Source organism: Oncorhynchus clarkii, chromosome 6 (genome assembly GCF_045791955.1).
Source record: "Oncorhynchus clarkii lewisi isolate Uvic-CL-2024 chromosome 6, UVic_Ocla_1.0, whole genome shotgun sequence".
Taxonomy (NCBI): domain Eukaryota; kingdom Metazoa; phylum Chordata; class Actinopteri; order Salmoniformes; family Salmonidae; genus Oncorhynchus; species Oncorhynchus clarkii.
Window position 1 is genome coordinate 53,604,043 of NC_092152.1, and position 23,650 is coordinate 53,627,692.

Here is a 23,650-nt window from a genome sequence, read left to right on the forward strand (position 1 = left end):
TTTTGGGGAATTATTTATTTCAGCTCATGAAACATGGAACCAACACTTTACATATTGTTTTTATATTTATGTTCAGTGTTACAAGCATTAGAAGAAATCTGCAGGTTTAAATCCCACATAAATAGGACAGGTTAGCACTATCTATTTCATTTCAGTATTTCCAAGAGTCATCGGACTCCTTTCATACCAAAAAGACACCTGATGCTGCACATTCCTCTGGCAAAGAGTTATATCAGGCAGCATTAAAAATGACTTTATGCTTGGAAAGCGATTGGTCATTCAGATACTAAAGATCAAAGAAGTCCTTTGAAGAATGAAATTAGGCAATTTGTTCTGACAGGCATCTGGTAATACAAAAAGTGATTATGTAATATCAACACAATTAAGCAATAAGGCATGAGTACCCAGGGATTATCGTGTGATAACTCCCGACTAAGGCAGTTCTTAGGCCCGAGGCGAAGCCAAGGGCTTGGAAACAGCCCTTAGGAGGGAGTTATCATATCAAACGTGAATTCTCAGGTGCAAGGGCCTTATTTTTCTTATAAAACATTTGCCAACATATACAAAAATAAGATGAATGACATGTTTTTACACACAGACGTATACACACACACACACACACACACGCACACACACACACACACACTGAGACACTGACCTTTGAGAAAGGCCTTGAATTACAGGAGTGAAGGGGAAAATGAGTGGATAGTTACGATGGTCGTGTGTGTGTTTGTTGTTGGAATCAAAGTAGGAGTCTTGTCCTTGAGTGCTTTGTTGTGTTCTGGTGAAGCTGCTGTCGTTATGTAGCGTAGTTATGACTGAGTTTCATGTCAGTGCAAGCCTTAGCACAAAGAGGAGAATGAATGTCCTCCCTCTCTGATGCTAGAAGCCCATGCAGGCTGTTAAAGTTGTATGCACACATACATATAGTAAACACACACACACTCTCTCCCACACTTCACCTCCATTGAATCTGCTCATATTTGCTCACAGATTCGTCTGCCCATCACATACAATGCCTTTTATTAGGCCCTCTCTCCTCCTATCCCAGAATAATCCACTAGTCCTGCTCTGATGGGCATACACAGGCACATACAGTCCAGCCCACAGTGCCCACATCATCAAGACGCCAACTTTGATGTTTGTTCAAGCGTGTCACATCAAAAATGTTCCCCTGCTGGGATTACTGGAGTAAGAAGATTAAGGTAATTGGGGGTTGCAGAGGTGGAACAAAAGGTTTCCCGTTCTAAGGTTTCCTGTCAAAGAGACGGATGAAGTATTCTACGGGGGGAGAACAGTACAGTATGTCTCTGAGAACACCGAAGTACTGCACAGTGGGTTTCAAGACATACACACACAAAGTCAGTGCTCTGGGTCATTGGTGGGTTAGGGTTTAGAGGTTGTTGTCGTACATTTATGTTCGGGGTTATGTGAATCAGCTGTTTATTCACAAATTGGGATTGGTGTTGGGATTATTTTTTTTGTATCTTTTCCTCAGGGAGGACACGTACAGCACCAGTCGAACGTTTGGACACACCAACTCATTCCAGGGTTTTTTCTTTATGTGACTATTTCTTATTTTTTGTGATGGTGTGGGGGTGCTTTGTCGGTGATCTGTTGGTGACACTGTCAGTGAACTACAGTGACGAATTCAAGGCACACTTAGCCAGCATGGCTACCACAGCATTCTGCAGTGATACGCCATCCCATCTGGTTTGCGCTTAGTGGGACTATCAAAAGCATTCCAGGTGAAGCTGGTTGAGAGGATGCCAAGAGTGTGCAAAGCTGTCATCAAGGCAAAGAGTGATTACTTTGAAAAATCTAAAATATATTTTGATTTTTGTTTCGTTTTTTTTGGTTACTACATGATTCTATATATGTTATTGCATAGTTTTGATGTCTTCACTATTATTCTACAATGTAGAACATTTATAAAAAAAAACCTTGAATGAGTAGGTGTGTCCAAAAATTTGACTGGTACTGTATGCGTTATTATGTGCTCTGTTTGTGAGTGAGTATATACTAGATCCTGATTCATGCGTGTATGTTTTTACAGGCTGGAGCTGAAGCCACGTTGGGTGTGTAAGGGGTCTACTGAGTAGCACAGAGGCAGAAGCATAAAGGTAAGACTGGGATGCTAATACATCACTCTGCTTTTCACTAGGTCTAAAGAACATACACAGCTTACTACAAATAAGTAGTGAGTGTGTGATTGGGCACATGGTCATATTTGGTTCAGAGAGATAGGGAGAAGGAGGAGTGGAGAGACACTCCTGAAAACCACTGTGTGCTACCGTTTAGTTTTTTTGAGTGACCGGCTGCCTCAGTCTTTGATTCCCTCAGGTGTGTGTGTGTGTGTGTGTGCCGTGTGTGGGCTCACGTGTGTGCCTTCCATGTGTGTTTGCTCCTGTGTGTTCAGTCAAGTATGAAATTACTCTTTTAGTTACAATCTATTTGAACTTTATTGACCGTTCCATTGAACTAGTCTGAAATCAACCATTCTAAAAATCATTACCCTAAACATGTTCGGTTAAGCTGATTGATGGTTTATTTTAATGCTTGCCGTTTCATTCCACACTTACTGTATGATCAATCTCATTATTGAGCTCCGTATATTTTCTTCTCCTTGCTAGCACACTCTAATAAAAAGCTTAGTTGTGTGTGTGTGTGTGTGTGTGTGTGTGTGTGTGTGTGTGTGTGTGTGTGTGTGTGTGTGTGTGTGTGTGTGTGTGTGTGTGTGTGTGTGTGTGTGTGTGCGTGCGTGCGTGCGTGTGTGCGTGCGTGCGTGCGTGCGTGTGTGTGCGCGCGTGTGTGTGTGTTTGTGTGTACACATCAGTGAACGCTACAGTAATCTCATTCCCAGACACTTCGCCCAAATGTGCAGAAGGTCTATTGGAGCACAGCATCAAACTTTGCATTCGTTAGGATACAACCTAACGTAGCAGGCATAAAAGAAACGCCTGAAACTAGATCCCCCACATTCTGGTCTTGACGAGAACCCTGGGGGCGGTTCTCCTCTGCACTGTTCAACCAATCCACTAAATGTGGAAGAGGAGTTAAGACGGAGTGTCGCCTTGTTGACGCCCGAAAGCGGAAGTCACGACCGAGGCGCTCTCTTCCATTTCCCCTGAAAACCTGAACGTCAAGGTTGTTGACAACCCCGCTAAGGCAAGGATACAAGGCGCGTTATTCAATGGCTTAATCTGCCAACCAATCACCTCCCACAACACCTACCCCCCACGTGTCTAGGGCACCTCTTACGTTCAGCAGCAGCAACTGAGCTGTCTCGATACTGAAATGACTTGGCGCAGAACAGGCAGTTGCTGCTTCATTAAAACATGTTAATTGTGATAATGATGTTACTACTGTAGCCAGCTAACTAGCTAGCTAGGTCATTGAGGAACATGTCATTCAGTGTTCCACTAGCTGCTTAGCTTCTCTTTCGTTTTACATCAAGTGGCTGGGTCAGTCATTGCTTCGTCCCACAACGAGCCATTTTTTACAGACAGATGGCTCATTGTTGAAACTTCCCTAGCCTGGTGTCCTTGATCAACCAAATCTAAACTATTCGGTATCACCAAAATAACATTTCCAGTCAACAGAGGCATGTCCAATATCTCTAGGAACAATAATTGTGCTTGAATTTGTGTTTCGGTATCTAATGAACATGAAAAAACACGTTTTTATGCACAATCGCCCGTTTTCTGAGTAAGTTACCGCGTCATCTTCTACAGGTGGAAAATGGGAGACCATGGATGTAAAACGTGTTTTAAACGCTTATTTGCATAGTGAAGGGCACATTCAATCTGACAAATCGTAAGTATTTTTGTTATTGCTAGGTAACACGCAGAGATTGACGGGAAGAAGTTGCCCAAGTTACGGATTTGCTCAAATTAAATAAAAATTATCCAATAAAATTCTATGGTCCCTCCCACTAAGGCCAATTTAGAATGGTTGATGTCTCAGGCTTATATGTGCTGTGCGCAATAACCTGGAAACGAGGTTAATGCTACAGTACCTCTCTGTTATCATACAAACAGAAGCTCAGTCTGTTGCTATGATGCATCTAGCTCCATGCTTGGACAAGCACACTGGCTACATTCAATTCAAACTATTACGAGTGCAGTTCAGATGCTATGAGGCATCCACCTTGTTTGGCTCATCCCTAATTCAGCCATTTCATCAGATGTGAGTTGAAGCTACTGTACCTTTCTGTTATGATCTAAATAAGGTGCATTCACTTTTAGAACATTAGGTTAGTGCTCCCAATGGTGGTGGTCAGGGTTTTTGACAAATGTATTTTTTTTTGCCTCTGAGGCCTTGACACCTTTTAGAGTCTCTTTCACTCAGCTAGATATTCACATCCTTGTTACCGCTACGCTTATAATAAGTGCACCAACACGTTATTCACATTCTGATTAGCTATACTGTATGTTTGTAATATACGCACCAATAGATTTAATGACCCACTTAGCATCTGCCAACCTGTCAAAGCTTTTCCTAGCATTTGATGGTAATTGTGTCCATGTTAATGTTTGTGCGTGCATGGCTGTGTGCATATTATTATGCCTATAGGTGTGTATTTGTATACAGTATGTGTACATGCATGTGTGAGTGAGCCCGTGTGCTCGTGTGTGTGTGTGTGTGTGTGTGTGTGTGTGTGTGTGTGTGTGTGTGTGTGTGTGTGTGTGTGTGTGTGTGTGTGTGTGTGTGTGTGCGTGTGCGTGTGTGTGAACATGCCGTCTGGTGTCTATCCTCTAGTGTGCCCGTTATCAGTTTTACATTTACATACCGTACAGATGTAGGATCTTCATTTGAGCCTGTTTGCTACATCATGAATATAATCCTGCAGCAACAGGAAATGTGAATTATTATATAGGTTAATTAATGGACATTTTTGTAGGGGTTGATACATTTTTTGTAAGGGAGTTTTTCAGTGGAAAATTCAAACTTCAGAAGCCTTTTTAAACAACACGTTTTAAAGGAATGTTCTCCTGCAACAGGGTGGTCAAATGAAGATCCTACATGTGTAGCATTGGTGACGGTGTGGTTCGTTAGCTCATTTCATTCACACATACTAATCATATACGGTTAAAGGGACAACAGAAGGTCATCATTTGCATTCTCTGGGCTTGAGTATCATCACAGCAGAGATTATTTAAACCAGATAAAGCACTATTCAGCTGTGGTATCTCGCTATTCATGTGACGTGGGTTTGGAGTGTGTGTGTGTGATTGTGTGTGATTGTGTGTGATTGTGTGTGTGTGTGTGTGTGTGTGTGTGTGTGTGTGTGTGCGTGCGTGCGTGCGTGCGTGCGTGTGTGTGCAAGCATGAATGTGTGTACTTTTGTGTGTTGTGAAGGAAATGTCATTTTTTTATCAAGAAACGGTCTTGAAAATATTAATCTTGTCTTTAGTGTCATAAACAATCCTTGGTTCCTGCCTGTGCCTCGTAAAGATATAAGAGGGGAGGGACCGTCACGACCTCATCGTTAGGACCATCTGTCAGAACAACCAGAATAATGTTCTTTAAGTTAAGATAGGAGACGGTGCCAGACACATGCCGGAACCAACCCTTTGAACTATGCCTATGTGACGTGTCTGTAACCACTATATAAGGGAACTAATGGGACTGCCCCATTGGAGCTGAGTAAGGAGGAATTCTGAAGGAGGAATTGCAGAAACTCAGCAACCCATTAATTACACAAGCAAACATCAGACAGGCAAATAAACACATTAACATCAACTTGTCATGGTTCCACCTGTCACCAGAGGGGGGAACCATCCTAGAGACAATTATGACACTCAAGTGTGTTCTATTACTCATTGTTATTTCCCCTTTAAAAGAGGTGTGTTTTTTGTTTCTCTTTGCAGAAGCTTGAATTGTTTACTGTGTGCTGTCGTTTCCTGAGTGAGTTTTCGAGACATATTGTTCAGTTTTTTTTTTAAAATTGTACTGTAATCCTGCGGCTACTGTTTTCATTTGTCCTTAACCACTGATTCCTCGTCTGGTCTCTTCTCTGCACCTGGGTCCAACCTCACCACGTCACACAACTACGTTGAGTAATAGGCACTAGAACTGTCCTATTAAGACTGTGTCAGTGTACTGTGTACCAGTGGTACTTGGGGAAAAAAGGATTTCCTATGACCCATATGACAGATAGCCCTGCCATCTTTAGTCACTTCTGCTACAGTAGACTCTCTCCATCTCACAGTCTAGACCACAGTAAGCTTTGTGTCCACTTCATTTCACCCTGCTTTGCTGTGTAGAAATATTGACTGTTAGCTTTTTCTCCTTATTCCTCTTGCGAGGGGCTAATGAGGCATTTTACCTGCCTGATGTCAGTGGCTCTCAGTGGCTTTCTGCTAGGATCAGTTGAGCGTTTAAGAATTTGCAAGTTGTCTTTTCATTAGGAAGCTCAAAAACCAACAATCTGTGGAGAAAACCAACTGAAGCCATTGACAATGTGGTCTGCCTCACAAAAATAATTGTAGGGGTAACACTTCCCCCAGGATGAGACAGAGCAGGAGAAACACAACAGTAGTATGAGACAGTAATAGCTGTGCTGAGTTAGTTTAGCCTCTCTGTCTCTCTCGGGACGATTAGGCTATGTAGAAACTAATCCCTCTCTCCAATTCCCCGGAAAAATAAAGGAAAGAAAGAAAAAACGAAAGCCGTGCAGCTCTCTCTAACCTGAGAGGAAGTTTTCTGGTCGGGGAGTTACCGTGGAAACGGAAAGGGAAGGTAACCAGAACCCCCTCCAGAGGGATTAGAGAGGGGATGGAGAGAGAGAGAGAAAGACAGAGACAGAGAATGAATGAATGAATGAATGAATGAATGAGTGACTGAATGAATGAATGAAGGATATTTTACAGAAGGGATGAGGAAAGACAGATGAGATTGAGGAGGAAACAGAACAGAAGCAGAGAGAGTGAAAGAAAGGTCAATAAAACTGACAGCAGCATGTCAGATTGTCTTTGAGCCCTCTTGGGAGATCCTTCCTCTCTGATACCCATCACGGAACACATTATATTAGCCATGTTTCACCCCTGGTGTGTATTGAATAGAGGGAGATTGAGCATCGAGAATGCACCTCCTTGTCCAAACAGCTAGGCTGCCCACAACAGCTGAAACAGAACAGTACCTAGCCAATTGCTTTGGCCTAGTTTTATCGGGCCCGCAATCTGGAGGCCACGCAATGCAAGCCTGTGTATGTGGCCGAGACTGCCAAATAACAGCGCCACCAGCTTGGACCTACACCCGAGGCAGTCCAAGGATACCACGAGGGGCTGGTATTTAAGCAGCTTCTCGACAAAGGCCTGTTCCATGTTGCCGTCAAATGAGCAGCCCCCTTCCAAAATGAGCACCTCCCCCTGGCCTCCCTCCACAACAACAATATCGTATTTGGCACACAGAAAAACATAGAATCAACATCAAACCAGCTTTCCCTTACAAGATAATGTTTATGCATGTGTGCTGTTGGTGAAAATACATGTCAGCATGTCAGATTGCCTTTCAGGCCTCTTAGGAGATCCTTCCTCTCTGATACCCATCATGTAACACATTACGTTCGTCATGTATCACCCTTGGGTGTGTGTGTGTGTGTGTGTGTGTGTGTGTGTGTGTGTGTGTGTGTGTGTGTGTGTGTGTGTGTGTGCGTGTGCGTGTGTGTGTGCGTGTGTGCGTGCGTGTGTGTGTGCGTGTGCGTGTGCGTGTGTGTGTGTGTGATTGAACTGATGGTAATTTGTCCTATGCTGTTTATTCTGTAATTCTCTCTGTGATAAGCTGTAAACCTCACACACACACATACCGCTCCCTTAATAGACACTGCCATCAAAAACAACACCCACTAAAGACTCTACGAATGCCTATTAACAAATCTCATAGCCAGTGAGTGGCAGTACTGCTGGCTGACTATAAAGAAAGGTACACATAGAGAGAGAGCGTGTGTGTGTGTGCGTGTGTGTGTGATGGGAGAGTGTTGAGGAGTTCAGCAGACACTGTGGAGGCAAGACAACAGATGTTTTTTATGAGGATGTTTCATTCTCTATTGGGCTCTCATCTGACCTAGCTTCACTATATATACAAAAGTATGTGGACACCGGTCAACTAGAGCTGACCCGGTCAACTGTAAGTGCTGTTATTGGAAAGTGGACATGTCTAGGAGCATCATCTCAGCCTCAAAGTGGTAGGCCACACAAGCTTACAGAACGGGACCACCGAGTGCTGAAGCACATAGCCCGTAGAAATTGTCTGTCCTCGGTTGCAACACTCACTACCGAGTTCCAAACTGCCTCTGTCCGTGCAATAACTGTTCGTCGGGAGCTTCATGAAATGGGTTTTCATGGCCGAGCAGCTGCACATAAGCCTAAGATCCCCATGCGCAATGCCAAGCATTGGCTGGAGTGGTGTAAAGCTCGTCGCCTTTGGACTCTGGAGTAGTGGAAACGCATTCTCTGGAGTGATGAATCATGCTTCATATGGCAGTCCAACGGACAAATCTGGGTTTGGTGGATGCCAGGACAATGCTACCCTGCCCCAATGAACTGCACATGTTGGTGCAGGAGGAATAATGGTCTGGGGCTGTTTTTCATGGTTCGGGCTAGGCCCCTTAGTTCCAGTGAAGGGAAATTTTCACGCTACGGCATACAATGTCATTCTAGACGATCCTGTGCTTTGAACTTTGTGGCAACAGTTTGGGGAAGGCTCTTTCCTGTTTCAACATGACAATTCCTCCGTGCAAAAAGGGAGGTCCATACAGAAATGGTTTGTCGGGAACCGGTGTGGAAGAGCTTGACCGGCCTGCACAAAGTCCTGGCCTCAACCCCATCGAACACCTTTGGGATGAATTGGAACACCGACTGAGAGCCAGGCCTAATCGCCCAACATCATTGCCCGACCTCACTAATGCTGTTGTTGCTGAACGGAAGCAAGTCCCCCAGCAATGTTCCAACATCTAGTCAAAATAATTCCCAGAAGAGTGTAGGCTGCTATATCAGCAAAAGGGGGGACCAACTCCATATTAATGCCCATGATTTTGGAATGAGATGTTCGATGAGCAGGTGTCCACATACTTTTGATCATGTAGTGCATCTTAAAGGACAGTTTGGTTACTTTATAGCCAGTTATTATGCTGCTAGAAAATATGCACTACTGTAAGATTTGATATTTTATCATTTTTATTAGTCATACTGCACAGTTTTTCGTTTTTGTCATTTTGAAGCTTCTGTATTGCCTTCTTCTATTGCATACTACGATTTCAAGGGTAGTTAGCCTGCAGTTAGCTTACTTAGCTGGCTATCAAGCCCAGACTAAGCTTAGTTTAAATATAGTGCTTATTATGTCATACATTTTGAGTGCATTTCACAACAGTCCAAACAAAATGTAGGCCTGTGAGAAGAACACAACATTTATTATGACATTTACAGGCAAATTATTGCGGAATCCTAGTCTCTCAGCCTATATCTTTGAGGCTAACGTTAGCAAAGCTAGCTAGCGAAGTACTGTAGCTAAACATGCAGCATCGGAAATAAAGACAAATACAGCCTCAGCGACTGTCCATTCAACCATCCAACAGCACTGGATGCCTATGGGAACTAATACAAAGTATTACGTTTACAAGTAATTCAATACAAAATGTAGGCTCTTTGGAAAGTGCACAAAGGCTGCTGAAGCTGCATCTTTGCTGTATCACATTCGTGGAAATGGAGATCGTTCTCAGGGCAGATCTGGCGGTTTTGACGAGCAGAAGCGACTTCGTAGTGTGTTAGGAGAAGTGGATGAACGCACTAATTGTAAGTCGCTCTGGATAAGAGCATCTGCTAAATGTCTAAAGTGTTAAAAAATCTGTGTGTGTGAAGTCAGTGCGTTGTAATCAACTTGCTCTGCAGTTTTGTTTGAAGGGTAATAGTACAAAGGAGAGAGTTTTGTCAAGAACATTTCTCCACCCAATGATGACAGTTAGCCAATATGTAATTTTTATTGAATCTGTGGAAGCATTTCTACCCCTGCTCATGTATTGGCTAGCTGTCTCTTGATCATTGCTCTGCTCCAATCTTTTCACAAACTCTGCATTGTTTTGTGTGTGTGTGTGTGTGTGTGTGTGTGTGTGTGTGTGTGTGTGTGTGTGTGTGTATGTGTGTGTGTGTGTGTGTGTGTGTACGTTCCCTGCGTGTGTGTTTACATGTCTACACATGTCTGTATAGAGTAGCTGGTGGATTGCTTTATTGTGGCATTTACTGGGATGACAGGGCCGCTAAGGTGAACCGTTATTAGAGTGTGAGTGGCATTCTCTTGTTCTGTAATAAAAAGTCTGCAACAATAACAGAGGATGGACCTGCTACAACTCCAATAGCAATTCCCTTCCTTGAGTTGGGGAGCAGCTCTCACTCTCTCTCTCTCTCTCTCTCTCTCTCTCTCTCTCTCTCTCTCTCTCAGTATTCTTATCTGCTCCCACCCGTTCCTCTACACTCGACATCCCCCTTTAAACTCCTCTCCAATCGATCACCTCCATATCTTTTCTCCATTTCCCACTACCATTATCCAATTTATCCTGTGCGTGAGATGGGACTTACTTGGGGTATAAAAATGCATCCCACTTCCCCTCTCAGTCCCTCTGCCCTTTCTATCCCCTGTCACTTTCCCTTTCTGCCCCCTCCTTCCCTCTACCCACTCCTTCTTCATCGGTCTCCTTCCCTCTCCCTCTCTCTCCTCAGTTCCTCCCCCGTCTCTGTCCCTCTCTCTCCTCAGTTCCTCCCCCGTCTCTGTCCCTCTCTCTCCTCAGTTCCTCCCCGTCTCTGTCCCTCTCTCTCCTCAGTTCCTCCCCCGTCTCTGTCTCTCTCTCTCCTCAGTTCCTCCCCGTCTCTGTCCCTCTCTCTCCTCAGTTCCTCCCCCGTCTCTGTCCCTCTCTCTCCTCAGTTCCTCCCCCTCTGTCCCTCTCTCTCCTCAGTTCCTCCCCCGTCTCTGTCCCTCTCTCTCCTCAGTTCCTCCCCGTCTCTGTCCCTCTCTCCCTACTGTTTGCCCCTGTATGTCCAGTGTGGCCTTCTAGCGTCTGTGTGGAGTTTTATTGGAGGTGGATTAAACGGGTGGAGCTGTAATGAGATGCCTCATTTACTGCAGGAGTATGAATCTCCATCTGCCCGTGCTTTTCGGAGGACCAACGCACACATACACATGCACTCGCGCACACACGAACACTCGCGGAGCAGGTGTGCATAGGGGGCTCCTTGTGGAGTCATTCTAATCGAGTCAGCTGCCTATATCTCTTTGTCTACACATGGAGTGAGAGAGGAACTGGAGAGGTAGAATAGAGGGAGTGCGAGAGAGAGGAGAGAGACAGAATAAGAGAATGAGAGGGGGATAAAAGTGAGAAGAAAGTTATTAATGTCAAACAGATAGTGTCCGAATACCCATTCAAGCGTACTACATACAGTTGAAGTCAGAAGTTCACATACACCTTAGCCAAATACATTTAAACTAGTTTTTCACAAATCCTGACATTTAATCCAAGTAACCATTCCCTGTCTTAGGTTAGTTAGGATCACCACTTTATTTTAAGAAAGTGAAATGTCAGAATAATAGTAGAGAAAATGATTTATTCCAGCTTTTATTTCTTTCATTACATTTCCAGTGGGTCAGAAGTTTACATACACTCAATTAGTATTTAGTAGCATTGCCTTTAAATTGTTTTGCAGCAACTTTGGGAGTATGCTTCGGGTCGTTGTCCATTTGGAAGACCCATTTAACATCCTGACTGATGTCTTGAGATGTTGTTTCTATATATCCACATCATTTTCCTTCCTCATGATGCCATCTATTTTGTGAAGTGCACCAGTCCCTCCTGCAGTAAAGCACCTCCACAACACAATGCTGCCACCCCCGTGCTTCACAGTTGGGATGGTGTTCTTCGGCTTGCAAGCCTCCCCTTTTTTCCTCCAAACATAACGATGGTCATAATGGCCAAACAGTTATATTTTTGTTTCATCAGACCAGAGAACATTTCTCCAAAAAGTACAATCTTTGTCCCCATGTGCAATGGCAAACCATAGTCTGGCTTTTTTATGGCAGTTTTGGGGCAGTGGCTTCTTCCTTGCTGAGCGGCCTTTCGGGTTATGTCGATATAGGCCTGTGGATATAAATACTTTTGTACCTGTTTCCTCCAGCATCTTCACAAGGTCCTTTGCTGTTGTTCTGTGATTGATTTGCGCTTTTCACACCAAAGTACGTTCTTCTGTTGGAGACAGAATGCATATCCTTCCTGAGCGGTATGATGGCTGCGTGGTCCCATGGTGTTTATACTTGCATACTATTGTTTGTACAGATGAACGTGGTACCTTCAGGCATTTGGAAATTGCTCCCAAGGATGAACCAGACTTGTGGAGGTCTACAATTATTTTCTGAGGTCTTGGCTGATTTCTTTTGATTTTCCCATGATGTCAAGCAAAGAGGCACTGAGTTTGAAGGTAAGCCTTGAAATACATCCACAGGTACACCTCCAATTGACTCAAATGATGTCAATTAGCCTATCAGAAGTTTCTAAAGCCATGACATCATTTTCTGGAATTTTCCAATCTGTTTGAAGGCACAGTCAACTTAGTGTATGGGAACTGAAATTGTGATACAGTGAATTATAAGTGAAGTAATCTGTCTGTAAACAATTGCTGGAAAAATCACATGTCCTAACCGACTTGCCAAACTATAGTTAGTGAACAAGTAATTTGTGGAGTTGTTGAAAAACGAGTTTTAATGACTCCAACCTAAGAGTATGTAAACTTCCGACTTCAACTGTGCTTAAACTGCATATACTGTATGCACTCATCGTTACGTACTATTTAGCATGTACTGTTCAGTATGCAGTATGCAGTATGCTACGGCCGCAACGCAGTCACGGTTCCTGACTGGCTGGGTAGGTGGGGCGGGGCCGTGTGTGTGTGCGTGTATTTTTCCAAATTCAACCGACATGCATTTCATTTAACTAGTCTGATGATAGCTCATTTCTCATTTTTCTAAACTCTGAATTGTATAGGAATGGATGTATAAGCCTACTTAGGCTGGTTGGAGGCAGACTATTACATTTGACTTACGCCGTAGCCCACAAAGCCCATATATCCTTTTAATAAGGGACTGGAGACAGAAACAGATCATTTGGTTCCATTTCAACATATTTATTAGTGAAACCCAAGTCCTGTAACATAAATCAATGAAATTCACCAAAACGTTTCAATTTTTCATATCAAAAGGCTATTGCACAGAAAAACGTGGACAGTCAGGCGCATCAGCAAATTCCCGAGCCGCTGGACAGCAACATAATTAACTAAAGCACTGATCATTGGGAATGAGATCAGAATGACTGTTGATCCATTAATTAAATAATTAAATAGGTAGCCTAGCGTACAAAACTAAAACAATCAAACTGATTTGAACACATGACGTCAATATTAACATGACGTCAATAACGCAGCCACATCCCGAGTCCCCGGTGCCCGACACATTCAGAAATCAAACGATGGTTTAGTGTTTAGTTGAAAGGGTCTGATGAAGGCCAAGGTAACAAAAAACTGAAATCCACTTTAGGTTTAAAAACAAAAACATTTTTTGAAAGACTTCTGTTTTCAGGAAAATAAAAACTACTTAGCCTATATTTGAACACCACCACAAAAGCTTCGCTATTCGGCAACTTTACAATTAAGTCACTTAGTTTTGTTGTTTGGCTACTTGAAGAGAACTAGGGCCCATCACTCGCAGCCCACATCTTCCAATGCATTGTGGAAAAGTGTGCATCAAATTGTACTCGACGAAGAGCTGTTATGAGTATAACATCCTGGCATTTAAACCCACATACTTTAAAACCTTCTATTTTCGCATGCTGAGAATGCTTCATGTGCAGTTGAGTTGCTTTCCGTTATTCGTTTATCTCGGTAGCGCATCCTCATATCTAATTGATCAGCTGTTGTCATAGCCAAAATGAGTACGACATCCGGGCATTTAAAATAATACTAGACTTTCGAAATGTCGCATACTATCTACAGTACTAGATTTTTACCCCAAAGTCAGGTGACCCCCTGCTCTCCTCCTCCACTTCCCTTTGTCTCATTTTTCTCTCTATTAACAGCATCGCGTTTCCTTCACACTCCTGGGTGCCAGTATGTGATACATTATAGATGTGTGTGTCTGGCGTGTGACGTGTGTGTCTGGCATGTGTGAGAAAGAGCTCTTTGATCTGGAGAGCTTGTCTTGAAGTGTCGAGAACACACACACACACACACACACACACACACACACACACACACCAGTGTTAAAGATGGCCATTAGAAGAGCCACTCTGCCACTTGGAGACTCATCAAGTATTGACCATCTGTCTGGAACTGCGGCTCGAACGGAACACACACTTCTCACTCATACACACACACGCACACACACATACACACACACACACACGCAAACACACATTCATACACACACACCAGTCGAGTGTAGCGGAGGGCACCATGATAAGGGCAGCAGAGCAGCAGGGAGTCGGATCATGGAACACTGATCATGGGCTTCTGGGAACCTCGTCTCAGAGAGAGGAAGACAGAGAAAGAAATAGAGAAATAGAGAGAGGTAGAAAGAGAGAGGAAAAGAGAAAGTGATACAGGGATGGGCATTTCTCCAGTCTTCCAGCTGTCCCGGAGGCATCCCATCACTCTCCGGTGCCTCCCTCTTGACCCGTGTGGGCGATCAGTAGCCCTCTGGAACAGACTCACAGCATAATCATATCTCGTACCATGTTTACAGTAAGGAATAGGATAGATAAACAAAACAAACCCTAATTTTGTTTATTTGGTCATGGAATATATACACGGAGTATACCTAACATTAGGAGCACCTTCCTAATATTAAGTTGCACCCCCCTCCTTTCCCCCTTTTGGCCCTCAGAACAGCCTCAATTTCCCGGGGCATGGAATACAGGCACACGCATACACACGCACATGATAACACACGCAGTATACACACACGTACACACAGATTTTGTGTTGTAGATATGTGGCGGTAGAGTAGTGGCCTGAGGGCTCACACGTAATTTGTTATGGAATCTGTTGTGTAATGTCATGTTGTTAGTTGTACATAACTGCCTTAATTTTGGGAACCCGTGTTCGAGACTGAATCAACGTACTCCCCACTGTCCATTACTATACTCACACACACGTAAAATGTATGCACGCACACAGATGCCTACTGTACACGTATACACACACACAGCAGTGGAGGCTGCTGAGGGGAGGACGGCTCATGATAATGTCTGCAACGGCGCGAATGGAATGGCATCAAACACATGGAAACGATGTGTTTAACGTTGTTGATACCTTTACACTTATTCTGCTCCAGCCAATACCACGTGCCCGTCCTCCACAAATAAGGTGCCACCAACCTCCTGTGACACACACACACATGCACACAAAATGCACACACGCACACAGCTGCCTAAACACACACACACACACACACACATACACACACACACACACACACACGCACGCGCACACACACACACACACACACACACACACACACACACACACACACACACACACACACACACACACACACACACACACACACACACACACACACACACACACACACACACACACACACCTGCCCTGCTGTCCAGAGTGACTGTACAGCCATGACAGTGCCATATGGTCTATTAGCATTTGCACTCATATATTCTTATCCCGAACTCACCGAGTGTGTTTGCGCGTCCATGCGTGTGTTTTAGTGTTTGTGTGTGTACGTGTGCGTGTGTGTGTGTGTGTGTGTGTGTGTATATACGTGTGTTTCTGAAAAGGTGAGGGGACAGATTTTGGAGTTTAGAGGAGCAGAAGTTTAAGTGTCAGAGCACAAAGTGTCTTTGTATCTGTGCTGTTCTTGAGTGGACCTCTTCTCTCTGAATGATTTGTGATGGTGTGACTGTGTTTTGCTCTCTCTACCAATGCAGCCGAAAGGCTGAGCAGTGTTTTTTATATACGAAAAGACTTGTTACGTCACATTCTGTCTGCGTTCTGTTGCTGCAGTGTTTGTCTGAGACATACTCGGATGCAGACACACATGCAGATGCACGACACAAACACAGAGGGAGAGAGAGAACTGTTGTCTGCTACTTTTTAATGTGGTTTTCTGTCGTGAAGCATTAGTAAGTTATATCAATGTTTCTAGTTTGAAGTATTTGTCACATGCCCAAGTGTAGTGAAATGCTTAACCTGCAAGCCCTACCCAACAGTGCAGTATTTAATATAATAATAGTATAACTAAAAAAAATGTTTGTTTTAAACACAAGGAATATGTAGAAGAATGTAAGCTGTCAGTACCCGTACCAAATATGCAATGTGCAAAGATACTGGAGTATTTGCAGTATATTTGTACATGTATTAGGAGAAAGTGACTGGTTATTATTATTATTAATAGTATGGCAGCAGTGTGTGTGTGTGTGTGTGTGTGTGTGTGTGTGTGTGTGTGTGTGTGTGCGTGCGTGTGCAAGAGTGTCAGTGCAGGTGTTATAGGCGATTATACAGTACATTTAAACAGGTCTGAAAAGTGACTGGTATCAGGAATATATAAATACTTATGGTAATATACTATTGGTAAAATATACATGTAAACAGGAGTGATAGTGATCAGTAGCAGGATGAATAGATGTTAATAATAATAATGTTAATGGCAATCAATAAACAGCAGCATAGTGGCAGTAATACATCTAATCAATAATATTTTTAGCAGCAGCTTAGATGTGTGTGTGTGTGGGGGGGGGGGGGGGGGGGTGTATGTGAGAATGTGTTTGCACGTGTGAGGTAGTGAGTGAGTGCTGTGTGTGTGCCTGAGTGGGTGAACAGGGAGTACAGGAAGGGGCTAAGGGCCCACATCCTCGGGTCCCGAGCTTGGTGACGGGCTTGAAGGGCACTATGGTGTTGAACGCTGAGTTGTAGACGATGAACAGCATCCTCATATGGGTATTCCCCTTTTCAGGTGAAGGAGGGCAGTGTGGAGTGCAATTGACATTGTGCCGTCTGTGGATCTGTTGTGGAGGTATGCAAATTGGAGTGGGTCCAGGGTATCTGGGATGATGGAGTTGATGTGAGCCATAACCCGCCTTTCAAAGCACTTCATTATTACAGATGTGAGTGCTACAGGGCGGTAGTCATTGTGTCTGGTTGCCGTAGAGTTTTTGGGAACAGGAAAAAATGGTAGTTACCTGGAAACGTGAGGATTACAGACTGGGACAAGGAGAGAATGTCAATGAAGACACCTGCCAGCTGGTCTGTGTGTGTGCGCGTCTGTGTGCGCATGCATGTGCAAGTGTGAGTGTTGAAGCATGCGTGTGCGTCTTGTTTGAGTAAGTGAGTGTTTAGTGTGATTACTCCTAAGTGTTAACCTGTGCCAATGTTTCTGTCGCCACACTGTCTGAGGGAGAGGGAGGGGCTGGGACTGTGTGTATTTCAGTGTGTGTGGCTGGTCAGAGAGGGACATACACCTCTCTCCTATTGGCCGATACCCGAGGGGGTGTGTTTCGGGGCTGGGCCAGTGCTTGTGGGGAGGGGCCGTGAGTTCAATCTTTCTCTTGCAGGGTGCTCAGTCAAGAGCGGAGTGTGTGAGTGCACACACAAAAGAGAGAGAACAGACGATAGAAAGAGAGAGCGGTTCTATTCTGGTGTATTTGTCTCCTCCAGACACCCAGGACTCCTCTGTCTCTCTCTACCCCGGCAGGGTGCTTGCTGATGGTGTAACACTAGATCGGCTCAGCCTCCCTACTTTGGGAACTCTGGAGCTCCCTCTCTCACCTTCTGTGTTTGTTCTCCACCGACTGGCTGACTTTCTTTATTTGGAGAGTGCGAGAGTGTGTTTTACTCGGCAGGATTAGGCAGTCTGTATGCACTCTGGTACAAGCTGGTACGGTGGAGGGCGTTTCGTTCGTGAGTGTGTTGTTCGCCCTCTCGCTCTGCGAGCCACACTAGAGTCTCTCATACACCCTTCGGCTCTAACGGAAACACGCACTTACTATTCCCAAGGATTTGGGATATGTGTATAAAGGTTTAGCCTTCTCTGAATTGTGGATACAGAGAGGACTACACATTACAACTTCATTGAGCAGGTGAGAGAGACGTACCACAGATTTCACTGGTTATCCACATGGACTGAGGTGGGTGCTTACGTGTGTCAGCTTGCAAATCTGTTCGTACCGTGTGTTGGGGAATCCATGGCGAGTTGCATACACTGTCCTGTTCGGAGGGAGCAGAGCTTGTGTGCATCTTCTGCAGTAAACCCTAAACTGAACTGAATATGTTGACTAGTATTTTCTGCTTGGATGTTTGTGTGGTTTGTGGGCAGATTCCATGTTTTGGTGCGTTTGTGTTTGTGTAGGTCAGTGTGCTTTTTGATAGTTTGTATGTGTGTGTGTGTGTGTAGTCAGGTCCATGTGACTGGTCTGTGGGCTATAGCCAAGGAAAGGTTAGAGATAAATTAACCACATTCTTCTCTGCTGAGCCACAGAATATGGAGACATCCCCCTTACTATCCCCTTATACCCCAGTCTGTACCCGTCCTGCCCCCTCACCTAGCTATCACATCCACACCCTCCCCTCAGGCCCCCTGCTTGCATCACACCCCCCCCCCCCCCCCCCCCTCCCCATTAAGGCCCCATTCCCACACCCCCATCACTCTCCTGTAACCCCCCCTCCACACACACAACCTTTATTGCTTCCCCATCCTCCCCTACACACACACACACACACACACAGAAACACACACACACACACACACACACACAAAATCGCTTTCTACCCCTGGGGTCTCTCTCCAACAGCTGTTACTTCCTCTACACTTTAAACACTCCGCTGGTCACAGGTTCAGGAATTGTTTAAAAAAATCACAACATTCACTTCAAATGAACCTTACAAATAGCAGTGTTGGGTGATTTGGAAAGCAATAGTCAGTCCATAAATCATATAATAATACTGGTAGGAAAGGTTTTGATCTTTAGCTCACAATCTGTAGAGACTATATGATTAGACAGGTTCAAAATGTATGTAAAACATCACAGCACAATTGAAAAATATATGGCACATGGAAACCAAACGAGGGTGGTCTATGGTGATAGGTGGGATGGGCTGAGAGTGGCTGAGGGGTGGGATTAAAGAGTTTATGGATTATTGTTATTGTATTACTGTTATGTGATTGCTTTATGTAAAAGTACCATTTATGTAAAAATGTATATATGAAATGTGTGTATACGTAGCAGAACAGCTGTATAAAAAAAACTAAAAGATATGTGTCCTCCGAAGAGGAGGGGGGGGGTGGATAATTATAATAATTATAATTATAATAAAAACATATATTATTTATATAGAATTATTATTTTTAACAAATTAAACACTTGGCTGCTTTTCTGCCCTCTGCTCCTCTTTCCTCCCTCCCTCCACTTCTCCTCTACCCTTCCTTTCTTCCCTCCCTCACTAGTCTCCTCCTCCACGTCTTCTCCCCCTTGCTCCTCTCCTCCCTTCTTTCATTCCTCATCTCCCCTGCTGCCATATACCCTCAACCACTCTATTGGCTACCTCTGCAACGAGCTCCTGTAAAACAGTAACCAGTTTGTGTGTGTGTGTGCGTGTGTGTGTCAGGAGACGTTATATGCCTTAGACCTTGTATCCGCTGGAGGAATGCTATATTAGAGAGAGAGAGAGAGAGAGAGAGAGAGAGAGAGAGAGAGAGAGAGAGAGAGAGAGAGAGAGAGAGAGAGAGAGAGAGAGAGAGAGATGCAAAGATCTGAGGAAAGGGCAAAGGAAGAAGTTTGGAACCACCAAGACTCTTCCTAGAGCGGCTGCCCGGCCAAACTGAGCAATCGGGGGAGAAAGGCCTTGGTCAGGGAGGTGACCAAGAACCCAATAGTCACTCTGACATAGATCCAGAGTTCCTCTATGGAGATGGGAGAACCTTCCAGAAGTACAACCATCTCTGCAGCACTCCACAATTCAGGCCTTTATGGTGGAGTGGGCAGATGGAAGCCACTCCTCAGTAAAAGGCACATGACAGCCCGCTTGGAGTTTACCAAAATGCAGCTGAAGACTCTCAGACCATGAGAAACAACATTCTCTGGTCTGAGGAAATCAATATTGAACTCTTTGGCCTGAATGCCAAGCATCATGTCTGGAGGAAACCTGGCACCATCCCTACAGTATGAGATGTGTCTGGTATGGCAACTGCTCGACCCCCGACTGCAAGGCATTACAGAGGGTATTGCGTACGGCCCAGTACATCACCGGGGTCAAGGTTCCTGCCATCCAGGACTTCTATACCAGACGGTGTCAGAGGAAGGCCCCAGCCAACTTAGTTATAGACTGTTCTCTCTGCTACCGCACAGCAAGCAGTACCGGAGCGCCAAGTCTAGGATGCAAGAGGCTTCTAAACAGCTTCGACCCCAAAGTATTTTCTTAAACTGTATTGTTGGTTAAGGGCTTGTAAGCAAGCATTTCACTTCAAGGTCTACACCTGTTGTATTCGGGGCATGTGACAAATACAATTTCATTTGATTTGAATGTCCTTGAGTGGCCCAGCCAGAGCTCAGACTTGAACCCGATCAAATATATCTGGAGAGACCTGAAAATAGCTGTGCAGCAATGCTCCCCATCCAACTTGACAGAGTTTAAGAGGACCTGCAGAGAAGAATGGAAGAAACACCCCAAATACATGTATGTGAAGCTTGTAGCTTCATACCCAAGAAGACTCGATGCTGTAATCGCTGCCAAAGTTGCTTCATCAAAGTACCAGTAAAGGATATGAATACTTATGTAAATGTATTTTTAAGTTTTTTATTTGTAATACATTTGCAGAAAACTCATCGTTATAGGGTAGTGTGCGTAGATTGATGGGGGAAAAAAAATATTTAATCAATTTTAGAATAACGCTTGTAAGGCTGATAAACGTTTTCTGACACGTTTCCACTGCCTGTGTTCAGCATGAGCTCCTTGCGAGCCTAACTCCATACCACTGCTTTAGCTGGTCATGCCCATTCACTCTGTCGCAGGCAGTGGCTGTAGTCTAAACCCTGTGCCAAAATGAGACATGAATTCAAATCGTTGCACATCAGAAGTGTGTTTGGTTTGCCCAACAGCTAGATGTGTGTCCTGGATGGATGGTGTTAACATCTGGTGCACGATCAGGAGGCAGACGTTGTGGAACGTTGCAGGTAGACATGTCATGAAGAGAACTGTATCCACTGTGTATTATGTTCACTCTACCTATTTGTATATATATATCTATATGTCAGCTTTGTATAAACTCCTCTGTATGTTTTATGTGTCTAAATGTTGTTTATCACTGGCAGCACCATATAAGTCAAATTCTGAGTATGTTTAAATGTACTTGGCGTGTTTGTTCTACATAACGCATTTATATCCCCCTGCTCCCAGTCTGCCCTGATTGAATTCCAGCGTCAGTCTTTTGCTTTAGCTACGCAACTCTGTACATCCATGGGTTTTCCCAGTCCGTTTCCCACGTGTCCTCCGGTGCCCAACGCAATATGTTAATGTGACGCTCAATCAAGGGCCACTGATGCGTAGCATAGCTGCCACCATGAAGGAGCTTATCAGCCCGTGCTGACTGTTGCGGCCTATTGGTGATGTGTGTGTGCATCCGTGTCCCTCTGTGTGCATTCTTTAGCCCATCCCTCTCAGAGACCCAGCCCTCAGCAGCTGAGACGTATGTACAGTATGCATGCGTGCACGTTTGCGATTCCGATTACAGACATGAAGACCAAAGTGTCAGTGTCTTTAGCCACAAGATATAACTTTTTTTTTTTAGAGCAGTATCAGTTTTTAAGAGGAGTTAAAACAACATCCTTCTCTTCTCGTATGAACGTGGAACAGAGATTGAAACTCTGTAGAGAGATTAAACTCTGTGCTATAAATACATTAATTTAATGCAATTTAAGTGTAATTATGTGTTATTAGCACAGACATGCAAGTACGTGCACACACACGCTGCTCAGCCAGTGGTGGTCAGATGTGCTCTTTGACACTGTGACCTGTTACCATAGTGGCAGATGGTCATTAATCATACAGAGAGAGGGGGAGATAGATAGGCTGGAAAGAGGGAAGATCGAGAGAGGGGGATGTGTGGAAAGGTGGATAGATAGACCCCATCAAAAAAAGACAAAGGGAGAGGGAAGATGGAAGAAGAAAGGTCTCACCCCTCACATGTATCAGTACCTCTCTGCAGTAGGTAGCCCAACGGTTAAGAGTGGTGGGCCAGTAACCGAAAGGTTGCTGGTTCCCTGAGCCAACTAAGTGAAAAATGTCCCGATGTGCACTTGAGCAAAGAACTTAACCCTAATTGCTCATGTAAGTCACTCTGGATAAGACCATCTGCTTAATGACTAACCTTTCCCCTCTGCCCAACATGACGCATGCATGATGTGTGAGTTCAGAGTGACCCCTCGTTGTCCCATGGGACCCCACAGTAAACCCTGTAAGGTCAAGCGTGTTAGTACCCTCCCCCAGGGCCGCTGATTGATGAACTGGTGGCGTGCTCTCTGGACTGGATGAGAAAACGTTTATTAGTTATTGACTAATGGAGATGATTAGGTTCGCTCGTTATCATTCTCGCCCTCTACCTCGTACACTTCCTCGCTGTGGTTCATTCTTTCTTTCTTGCCCCGTGCAATTTCCTCACCATACGTTCTACCTCTCCCTTCATTTTTATCCTGCTTTCTTTCGTTCCTTCTCTCTTTCGCTCAGCAGTAAATTGGCAGAGATGGCAGACATTTCCGTATTAAGCGAAAATCTCTTCAAAACACCCATGGCTGATTATGAACGACCCCCTCTCCCCCTCCTCTCCTCCCCCATCCCTCTCTCCCCTCCTCTAGACGCTCCCCTGTTCCTCTAATGGTAGTGCTTTCTCCATCAACCCCACCTGATGGTTATGCGGGTAATTATACGTCTATTTACGGCCCTATGGCCACACACAATGAGAAATAAACAACGTGTTTGCCGAAGCAGAAACACATTAGTTAGCTCTCTCCCTCCCTGCTTCCATCTCTCACAACTCAACAAGTTTTAGGCCTTGGTTTTTCCACAGCACTGCATTGTGCCTTGCGTCTCTCTTATTGGCTATTGTACGAGTTCTGACTCACAGAGCATCCCTGCTCTATTATCTTCCCTTCAATCGCAAGGCTATGTCCTTTATCCACATGCTGTATGGGTTCCACTCCTCGTCCACTCCACTTTCACTCCACTCCCCCACCTTCATTATTATATGTATGCTGCACTGTGCATGGAGTTTGAGACCCTCTCCAAGTTATAGAGGCTGAACGAGGGAAGGAGGCAGGGAGGAAAGGAGAGAGGGAATGGGGTTGGTAAAAGTTTAATATGAAATATTGAAGTACTACTTCTTTGTTACCTCTCGGTACATGAAAGCGCGCAGGAGGCATGCTGATCCCTGTTCATCCAGCATTCAGATTCTGGTTCAGATTCTTATGGTCGTGTGTAATCACTATCAGCCAGGATATATGCTCTCAATACTTTCTATTTCTGTGTCTGGGGGTGGGGGGGTGGGGGGGTAGGAGAGAGCGAGAGGGAGAGAGAGAGAGAGTGTGAACATAGGTCATTTCCCTGTAGAGATC

At 44.5% G+C, this 23,650-nt stretch overlaps 1 protein-coding gene across 4 annotated transcripts in view; it reads left to right on the forward strand.

The window, feature by feature from the left end:
- Window positions 1-23,650, forward strand: part of LOC139411287 (xylosyl- and glucuronyltransferase LARGE2s) — a 152,075-nt gene that overhangs the window by 62,492 nt on the left and 65,933 nt on the right. For 3 of the 4 annotated variants that reach the window (XM_071157378.1, XM_071157380.1, XM_071157381.1), the window contains one exon: window positions 2,057-2,123. The gene's annotated coding sequence lies outside the window, so the exon portion shown is untranslated. Of the gene's footprint in view, window positions 1-2,056; window positions 2,124-17,613; window positions 18,128-23,650 lie in introns of those variants that run through there. The other variant, XM_071157379.1, reaches the window with a different exon arrangement.